Source organism: Amaranthus tricolor, chromosome 5 (assembly GCF_026212465.1).
Source record: "Amaranthus tricolor cultivar Red isolate AtriRed21 chromosome 5, ASM2621246v1, whole genome shotgun sequence".
Lineage (NCBI taxonomy): Eukaryota > Viridiplantae > Streptophyta > Magnoliopsida > Caryophyllales > Amaranthaceae > Amaranthus > Amaranthus tricolor.
Genome location: NC_080051.1, coordinates 5,681,385 through 5,692,731, shown reverse-complemented (window position 1 = coordinate 5,692,731; position 11,347 = coordinate 5,681,385).

Below are 11,347 nucleotides of genomic sequence, written 5' to 3'. Positions count from 1 at the left end.
TAGTGACACTATTTGGTATAAATTGCTATGTTGAAATGGTTAGAATCGAAATCAATAGTCATATGCTTTAAATTTCGTGTTTGTTTGGCATGCAACTTGGAACAAAACACTCTTCGGTATATATTATTGTGTGGAAATGGATAGAATTGAAAACAATAGTCATATGCCTTAAATTACGTGCTAAGTTGCATATTTAAAGTTTTTAAAGCATTTTTGGCACTTTCTCGCATAAAGTAGTTCCAATTTTGTTTTTTTGCATGAAACTTGGCACATAACTCTATTTTTTTATATATATTATTGTGTTGAAATGGTTAAAATTTAAAATTATAGTCATATACTTGAAATTACGTGCTAAGTTGCGTTTTTAAGGTTATTAAGCGTTTTTGGCACTTTTTGGCAAGAAGTAGTTCATAATTCGTTTGTTTAGCATGAAACATGCCACACAACACTATTTGCTATATGCTATTGTGTTGAAATGGTTTGAATTGAAAACTATATTGATATGCTTGAAATTACGTGCTAAGTTGCATGGTTAAGGTTTTTTAAACTTTTTTTACACTTTCTCGCATAAAGGAGTTCAAACCATGTTTGTTTTGCATGAAACTTGGCACACAACACTATTTTGTATATATTATTGTGTTGAAATGGTTAGTTGCAATTTTGTATGTTTGGAATGAAACTTGGAACACGGTACTATTTGGTATATAGTATTGAAATTGGTACAATTAAAAACAATAGTCATATGCGTTAAATTATGTGCTAAGTTGCGTTCTTAATGTTTTTAAAGTGTTTATAGCATTTTCTCGCATAAAATAGTTCAAATTTAGTTTGTTTGGCATGAAACTTTGCACACAACACTGTTAAGTATAGATTATTGTTTGGAAATGCGTATCATTGAAAACAATAGTCACATGCTTGAAATTACATGCTAAGTTGCATTTTTATGGTTTTTAAAGCTTTTTTGGCACTTTCACGCATAAAGTATTTCAAAATCGGTATGTCTAGCATGAAACTTTGACACAATAGTATTTTGTATATATAATTTTGTTGAAATGGATAGAGTTTAAAACAATAGTCAAATGCTTGAAATTACAAGATAAGTTGCGATTTTATGGTTTTTAAACCGTTTTTTGCACTTTTTCGCATAAAATAGTTCCAATTTTTTTTGCTTGGTATGAAACTTGGCACGCAATACTATTTGGTATGTATTACTGTACCGAAAATGTTACTATTTAAAACAATAGTCCTATACTCTAAATTATATTCTAAGTTGCGTTTTTAAGGTCTTTTAAACGTTTTTGACACTTTCTTTCATAAAGTAGTTCAATCTTTGTTTGTTTGGCATGAAACTTGGCACACAACACTACTTGGTATAAATTGTTGTGTTGAAATGGTAAGAATCGAAATCAATAGTCATATGCTGTAATTTACGTGTTAAGTTGCATTTTTATGGTTTTTTAAGCGTTTTTTGCACTTTCTCGCACAAAAGAGTTAAAACTTGGTTTGTTTGCCATGAAACAAGGCACACAACACAATTTGGTATATATTATTGTGTTAAAATGGATAGAAGTGAAAAATGTAGTCATATGCCTTAAATTACGTGCTAAGTTGCATATTTAAAGTTTTAAAGTATTTTTGGCACTTTCTCGTATAAAGTAGTTAAGGTTTGGTTTTTTTGTATGAAACTTGACACGTAATACTATTTTTGTATATATTTTATGGTGTTGAATGGTTAGAATTTAAAAATATAGTCATATGCTTGAAATTACGTGTTAAGTTGCGTTTTTAAGGTTTTTAAAGCGTTTTATGCACTTTTCTCACATAAAATAGTTAAAATTTAGTTTTTTAGGCATGAAACATGGCACACAACACTATTTGCTATATATTATTGTGTTGAAATGGTTAGAAATGAAAACTATAGTCATATGCCTTAAAATACATGCTATGTTGCATTGTTAAGGTTTTTTAATCGTTTTTTACATTTTCTTGCACAAAGCAGTTCAAACTTGGTTTGTTTGGCATGAAACTTGGCATACAACACTACTTTGTAAATATTATTGTGTTGAAATGGTTAGAATTGAAAACAATAGTCATATGCTTGAAATTACGTACTATGTGGTGTTTTAAAAGTTTTTTATGCGTTTTTGTCACTTTCTCGCGTAAAGTAGTTAAAACTTTTTTTATTTTGCAGAGAACTTGGCACACAACACTATTTTGTATATGGTATTATGTTTAAATGGTTAGAATTGAAAACAATAGTCATATCCCTCAAATAATGTGCTAAGTTGCATTTCTAAGGGTTTTTAAAGCGTTTTTGGCACCTTCGTGCATAAAGTAGTTAAAATTTGGTTTGTTTTGCATGAAACTAGGCACACAACACTATTTTGTATATATTATTGTATTGAAATGGTTAGAATTGAAAACAATAGTCGTATTCTTGAAATTACGAGCTAAGTTGCCCTCTTAAGGTTTTTAAAGGGTTTTTACACTTTCTCGCATAAATTAATTCCAATTTTCTTTGTTTAGAATGAAACTTGGAACACGATACTATTTGGTATATATTATTGTATTGAAATTGTTATAATTAAAACCAATAGTCATATGCGTTAAATTACGTGCAAAGTTGCGTTTTTAAAGTTTTTAAAGTGTTTTTTGGACTTTCTCGCATAAATTAGTTCAAATTTGGTTTGTTTGGCATGAAACCTTGCACACAACACTATTAGGTATAGATTATTGTATGGAAATTCTTAGAATTGAAAACAATAGTCGCATGCTTGATATTACATGCTATGTTGCATTTTTAAGGTTTTTAAGTCCATATTGGCATTTTCTCCCATAAAGTAGTTCAAACTCGGTTTGTTTAGCATGAAAATTGGACACAACACTATTTTGTATATATTATTTTTTTAAAATGGATAGAATTTAAAACATTAGTCATATGCTTGAAATTACGAGCTAAGTTGCGCTTTTAAGGTTTTTAAACCATTTTTTGCACTTTCTCGCATAAAGTAGTTCCAATTTTGTTTGTTTGGCACGAAACTTGGCACACAATACTATTTGGTATACATTATTGTATTGAAATTGTTACAATTGAAAACAATAGTCATATGCTTTAAATTTCGTGCTAAATTGCATTTTTTGCACATTCTCGAATAAATAGTTCAAATTTTGTTTATTTGGCCTGAAACTTGGCGTACAACACTATTTGGTATATATTACATACTAAGTTGCGAATTTATGGTTTTTTAAGTGTTTTGGGCACTTCCTCGGATAAAGTAGTTCAAACTTAGTTTGTTTGGCTTGAGACTTGGCACACAACACTATTTTGTATATATTATTTTGTTGAAATGTTTAGAATTGAAAACAATAGTCTTGTACTTGAAATTACATATGATGTGGTGTTTTAAAGGTTTTTGAAGCATTTTTAGGCACTTTCTCCCATAAACTAGTTAAAACTTTGTTTGTTTGGCATGAAACTTGGCACAAAACACTATTTGGAATATATTATTGTGGTGTATTGCTTAGAATGGAAAACAATAGTCATTTGCTTAAAATTAAGTGCTAAGTTGCGTTTTTAAGGTTTTTTTACTCGTTTTTGACGCTTTCCCACATAAAGGTGTTCAAACATGGGTTGGTTGGCTTGAAACTTGGGACACATCATTATTTTGTATATGTTATTGTGGAGAGAATTGAAAATAATAGTCATATGCTTGAAATTTCGAGCTAAGTTGCACTTTTAAGGTTTTTAAAGCGTTTCTTACACCTTCTCGCATAAATTAGTTCCAATTTTGTTTTTTTGGCTTGAAACTTGGCACACGATACTATTTGGTATATATTATTGTTTTGTCGTATAAAGTATTTAAAACTTTGTTTGTTTGGCATGAAACTTAACACACAATACTATTTTGTATATCGTATTATGTTGAAATAGTTAGAATGGAAAACAATAGTCATATGTCTAAAATTACGTCCTAAGTTGCATTTCTAAGGGTTTTTAAAGTGTTTTTGGCACTTTCTTGCATAAAATAGTTCTAATGTGGTTTATTTTGCATGAAACAAGGCATACAACACTATTTTGTATATATTATTATGTTGAATTGGTTAGAATTGAAAACATTTGTTATATGCTTGAAATTACGCGTTAAGTTTCATTTTTTATATGCTTTTTTGGCACTTTCTAGGATATAGTTGTTCAACATACGTTTATTTGGGATGAAACATGAGACATAACACTATTTGGAATATATTATTTTGGTGAATTGCTTAGAATTGAAAACAATAGTCATATGCTTGAAATTACGTGCTAAGTTGTGTTATTAAGTTTTTTAATCGTTTTTGACTCTTTCTCGCAAAAAGGACTTCAAACTTGGTTTGTTTGGCATGAAATTAAGGATACAACACTATTTTTTATATGTTATTGTGATGAAATGGTTAGAATTGAAAACAATAGTCATATGCTTAAAATTACGAGCTAAGTTGCGCTTTTAACGTTTTTAAACCATTTTTTGCACTTTCTCACATAAAGTAGTTCCAATTTTGTTTGTTTCGCACGAAACATGGCACACAATACTATTTGGTATATATTATTGTATTGAAATTGTTACATTTGAAAACAATAGTCATATGCTTTAAATTTCGCGTTAATTTGAGCTTTTAAGGTTTTATGCGTTTTTTGCATTGTCTCGCATAAAGTTGTTCAAACTTAATTTATTTGTTATGACACTTTGCACAAAACACTATTTGGTATATATGCCTTAAACTCCATGCGAAGTTGCATCTTTGAAGTTTTCAAAGCATTTTGGCACTTTCTCACATAAAGTAGTTCGAATTTGGTTTTTTTGCATTAAACTTGCCACATAGTCATATGCTTGAAATGTTTAGAATTTAAAATTATTATTGTGTTGAAATGTTTAGAATTTAAAATTATAGTCATATGCTTGAAATTACGTGTTAAGTAGTTCAAAATTCGTTTGTTTGGCATAAAAAACATGGCACATAACACTATTTGCTATATATTATTCTGTTGAAATGGTTAGAGTTGAAAACTATTGTCATATGCTTGAAATTATGTGCTAAGTTGCGTTGTTAAGGTTTTTTAATCGTTTTTTACACTTTCTCCCATAAAGGAGTTCAAACTTGGTTTGTTTCGCATGAAACTTGGCACACAATACTATTTCGTAAATACTATTGTATTGATATGGTTAGAATTGAAAACAATAGTCATATGCTTGAAATTACATAGTATGCTCTTTTAAATGTTTTTGAAACGTTTTTGGCACTTTATCACATAAAGTAGTTAAAACTTTGTTTGTTTGGCATTAAACTGTGCGTACAACGCTATTTTGTATATGGTATTATGTTGAAATGGTTAGAATTGAAAACAATAGTCATATGCCTTTGATTACTGCTAAGTTTGATTTCTAAGGGTTTTTAAAGTGTTTTTAGCACTTTCTTGCAGAAAATAGTTCAAATTTGATATGTTTTCCCTAAAACTTGGCACACAACACTATTTTGTATATATTATTGAGTTGAAATTGTTAGAATTGAAAACATTCGTCATATGCTTGAACTTACGTGTTATGTTTCGTTTTTATGATTTTTTTGATGCGTTTTTGGCACTTTCTCGCATAAAGTAGTTCAAACTTCATTTTTTTTCCATGCAACTTGGCACACAACACTATTTGGAATATATTATTGTGGTTTATTGCTTAGAATGGAAAACAATAGTCATATGCTTAAAATTAAGTGCTAAGTTGAGTTGTTAAGATTTTTTACTCGTTTTTGACACTTTCTCGGATAAAGGAGTTCAAACTTGGTTTGTTTGGCATGAAACATGGGAGACACCATTATTTTGTATATGTTATTGTGTAGAAATGCTTAGAAATGAAAACAATAGTCATATGCTTGAACTTACGAGGTAAGTTGCACTTTTAAGGTTTTTAAAGCGTTTTTTTACACTTTCTCGCATAAATTAGTTGCAGTTTTGTTTGTTTGGCATGAAACATGGCACACGATACTATTTGGTATATATTATTGTATTGAAATTGTTACAATTGAAAACAACAGTCATATGCTTGAAATTACGAGCTAAGTTGCGCTTTTAAGGTTTTTAAACCGTTTTTTGCACTCTTTCGTAAAGTTGTTCCAATTTTGATTGTTTGGCATGAAACTTGGCACACAATAGTATTTGGCATATATTATTGTGTTGAAAAGGTTAGAATTGAAAACAGTAGTCATATGCTTGAAATTACATACTGTGAGGTGTTTTAAAGGTTTATAAAGCGTATTTGGCACTTTGTCGTATAAAGTGGTTAAAGCTTTGTTTATTTGGCATGAAACTTAATACACAATACTATTTTGTATATGGTATTATGTTGAAATAGATAGAATGGAAAACAATAGTCATATGTCTTAAATTACGTGCTAAGTTGCATTTCTAAGGGTTTTTAAAGCGTTTTTTGGTTACTTTCTTGCATAAAATAGTTCCAATTTGGTTTATTTTGCATGAAACAAGGCACACAACACTATTTTGTATATAGTATTGTGTTGAAATTTTTAGAATTGAAAACATTTGTCATATGCTTGAAATTACGCGTTAAGTTTTGTTTTTTATATGCTTTTTTGGCACTATCTAGGATATGTTTAACATATGTTTGTTTGGTTAGAAACATGAGACGTAACACTATTTGGAATATATTATTTTGGTGAATTGCTTAGAATTGAAAACAATAGAAATATGCTTGAAATTACGTGCTAAGTTGTGTTATTAAGTTTTTTAATCGTTTTTGACTCTTTCCCGCATAAAGGACTTCAAACTTGGTTTGTTTGGCATGAAATTTAGGATACAACACTATTTTGTATATGTTATTGTGATGAAATGGTTAGAATTGAAAACAATAGTCATATGCTTGAAATTACGAGCTAAGTTGCGCTTTTAACGTTTTTAAACCATTTTTTGCACTTTCTCGCATAAAGTAGTACCAATTTTTTTTGTTTCGCACGAAACTTGGCACACAAAACTATTTGGTATATATTATTGTATTGAAATTTTTACAATTAAAAACAATAGTCATATGCTTTAAATTTCGTGCTAAGTTGCATTTTTTGAACATTCTCGAATAAAATTTTCAAATTTCGTTTATTTGGCCTGAAACATGGCATAAAACACTATTTGGTATATATTACATACTAAGTTACAAATTTATGGTTATTTAAGTGTTTATGGCACTTCCTCGGATAAACTAGTTCAAACTTAGTTTGTTTGGCTTGAAATTTGGCACACAACACTATTTTGTTTATATTATTTTGTTGAAATATTTAGAATTGAAAACAATAGTCATGTACTTGAAATTACGTATGATGTGGTGTTTTAAAGGTTTTTGAAGCATTTTTGGCACTTTCTCCCATAAACTAGTAAAAACTTTGTTTGTTTGGCATAAAACTTGGCACAAAACACTATTTGGAATATATTATTGTGGTGTATTGCTTAGAATAGAAAACAATAGTCATATGCTGAAAATTAAGTGCTAAGTTGCGTTGTTAAGGTGTTTTACTCGTTTTTGACGCTTTCCCGCATAAATGAGTTTAAACATGGTTTGTTTGGCATGTAACTTGGGATACACCATTATTTTGTATATGTTATTGTGGAGAAATGGTTAGAATTTAAAATATTAGTCATATGCTTGAAATTTCGAGCTAAGTTGCACTTTTAAGGTTTTTAAAGCGTTTTTTACACCTTCTCGCATTAATTATTTCCAGTTTTGTTTGTTAGGCTTGAAACTTGGCAATCGATACTATTTGGTATATATTATTGTATTGAAATTGTTACAACTGAAAACAATAGTCATATGATTGAAATTACGAGCTAAGTTGCGCTTTTAAGGTTTTTAAACCGTTTTTTGCACTTTCTCGCGTAAAGTTTTTCCAATTTGTTTTTTATGGCATGAAACTTGGCACTCAATACTATTTGGTTTATATTATTGTGTTGAAATGGTTAGAATTTAAAACAATAGTCATATGCTTGAAATTACGTACTATGTGGTATTTTAAAGATTTTTGAAGCGTTTTTGTCACTTTCTCGCATAAAGTAGTCGAAACTTTGTTTGTTTGGCGTGAAACTTGGCACAAAACGCTATTTGGAATATATTATTGTGGTTTATTGCTTAGAATGGAAAACAATAGTCATATGCTTAAAATTAAGTGCTAAGTTGCGTTGTTAAGATTTTTTACTCTTTTTTTACACATTCTCGGATAAAGGAGTTCAAACTTGGTTTGTTTGGCATGAAACTTAGGAGACACCATTATTTTGTATATGTTATTATGTAGAAATGCTTATAAATGAAAACAATAGTCATATGCTTGAAATTACGAGCTAAGTTGCACTTTTAAGGTTTTTAAAGCGTTTTTTACACTTTCTCGCATAAATCAGTTGCAGTTTTGTTTGTTTGGCATGAAACGTGGCACATGATACTATTTGGTATATATTATTGTATTGAAATTGTTACAATTGAAAACAACAGTCATATGCTTGAAATTACGAGCTAAGTTGCGCTTTTAAGGTTTTTAAACCGTTTTTTGCACTCTTTCGTAAAGTTGTTCCAATTTTGTTTGTTTGGCATGAAACTTGGCATACAATACTATTTGGTATATATTATTGTGTTGAAATGGTTAGAATTTAAAACAGTAGTCATATGCTTGAAATTACATACTATGTGGTGTTTTAAAGGTTTTTAAAGCGTATTTGGCACTTTGTCGTATAAAGTAGTTAAAACTTTATTTGTTTGGCATGAAACTTAACTCACAATACTATTTTCCAAATAGTATTATGTTGAAATTGTTAGAATGGAAAACAATAGTCATATGTCTTAAATTACGTGCTAAGTTGCATTTCTAAGGGTTGTTAAAGCGTTTTTGGCACTTTCTTGCATAAAATATTTCCAATTTGGTTTATTTTGCATGAAAAAAGGCACACAACACTATTTTGTATATATTATTGTGTTGAAATGGTTAGAATTGAAAACATTTGTCTTATGCTTGAAATTACACGTTAAGTTTCGTTTTTTATATGCTTTTTTGGCACTTTCTAGGATATAGTTGTTCAACATACGTTTGTTTGGGATGAAGCATGGGACATAACACTATTTGGAATATATTATTTTGGTGAATTGCTTGGAATTGAAAACAATAGTCATATGCTTGAAATTACGTGCTAAGTTGTGTACAACATTATTTGGTATATATTACTTACTAAGTTGCGAATTTATGGTTTTTTAAGTGTTTTGGGCTCTTGCTCGGATAAAGCAGTTCAAACTTAGTTTGTTTGGCTTGAAACTTGGCACACAACACTATTTTGTATATATTATTTTGTTGAAATGTTTAGAATTGAAAACAATAGTACTGTACTTGAAATTACGTATGATGTGGTGTTTTAAAGGTTTTTGAAGCATTTTTGGCACTTTCTCCCATAAACTAGTTAAAACTTCGTTTGTTTGGCATGAAACTTGGCACAAAACACTATTTGGAATATATTATTGTGGTGTATTGCTTAGAATGGAAAACAATAGTCATATGCTTAAATTTAAGTTCTAAGATGCGTTGTTAAAGTTTTTTACTCGTTTTTTACGCTTTCCCGCATAAAGGAGTTCATACATGATTTGTTTGGCATGAAACTTGAGACACACCATTATTTTGTATATGTTATTGTATAGAAATGGTTAGAATTGAAAATAATAGTCATATGCTTGAAATTTCAAGCTAAGTTGCACTTTTATGGTTTTTAAAGCGTTTTTTACACGTTCTCGCATAAATTAGTTCCAGTTTTGTTTGTTTGGCTTGAAACTTGGCACACGATACTATTTGGTATATATTATTGTATTGAAATTGTTACAACTGAAAATAATAGTCATATACTTGAAATTACGAGCTAAGTTGTGCTTTTAAGGTTTTTAAACCGTTTTTCGCATTTTCTCGCATAAAGTTGTTCCAATTTGTTTTTTATGGCATGAAACTTGGCAGACAATACTATTTGGTTTATATTATGGTTTTGAAATGGTTAGAATTTAAAACAATAGTCATATGCTTGAAATTACGTACTATGAGGTGTTTTAAAGATTTTTGAAGCGTTTTTGGCACTTTCTCGCATAAAGTAGTTGAAACATTGTTGATTTGGCGTGAAACTTGGCACAAAACACTATTTGGTATAAATTGTTGTGTTGAAATTGTTTGAATCGAAATCAATAGTGATATGCTTAAATTTCGTGCTAATTTGAGCTTTTAAGGTTTAAGCGTTTTTTGCATTGTCTCGCATAAAGTGGTTCAAACTTAATTTGCTTGGCATGAAACTTTGCACAAAACACTATTTGGTATATATTCCTTAAACTCCGTGCTAAGTTGCATCTTTAAAGTTTTTAAAGCATTTTGGCACTTTCTCACAGAAAGTAGTTCGAATTTGTTTTTTTTGCATGAAACTTGGCACGTAATTCTATTTTTTTATATTTATTATTGTGTTGAAATGTTTAGAATTTAAAATTATAGTCATATGGTTGAAATTACATGTTAAGTAGTTCAAAATTCGTTTGTTTGGCATAAAACATGGCACATAACACTATTTTCTATATATTATTCTGTTGAAATGGTTAGAATTGAAAACTATAGTCATATGCTGGAAACTATGTGCTAAGTTGCGTTGTTATGGTTTTTTAATCGTTTTTTACACTTTCTCCCATAAAGAAGTTCAAACTTGGTTTGTTTTGCATGAAACTTGGAACACAACACTATTTCATAATATTGTTGTATTGATATGGCTAGAATTGAAAACAATAGTTATATGCTTCAAATTACATAGTATGCTCTTTTAAATGTTTTTGAAACGTTTTTTGCACTTTATCGCATAAAGTAGTTAAAACTTTGTTTGATTGGCATTAAACTGTATATACAACACTATTTTGTATGTGGTATTATGTTGAAATGGTTAGAATTCAAAACAATAATCGTATGCCTTAGAATACTGCTAAGTTTCATTTCTAAGGGTTTTTAAAGTGTTTTAAGCACTTTCTTGCATAAAATAGTTCGAATTTGATATGTGTTGCCTGAAACTTGGCACACAACATTATTTTGTATATATTATTGTGTTAAAATTGTTAGAATTGAAAACATTAGACATATGCTTGAACTTACGTGTTATGTTTCGTTTTTATGATTTTTTTAATGCGTTTTTGGTACTTTCTCGCATAAAGTAGTTCAAACATCGTTTGTTTTCCATGCAACTTGGAACACAACACTATTTGGAGTATATGATTGTGGTTTATTGCTTAGAATGGAAAACAATAGTCATATTCTTAAAATTAAG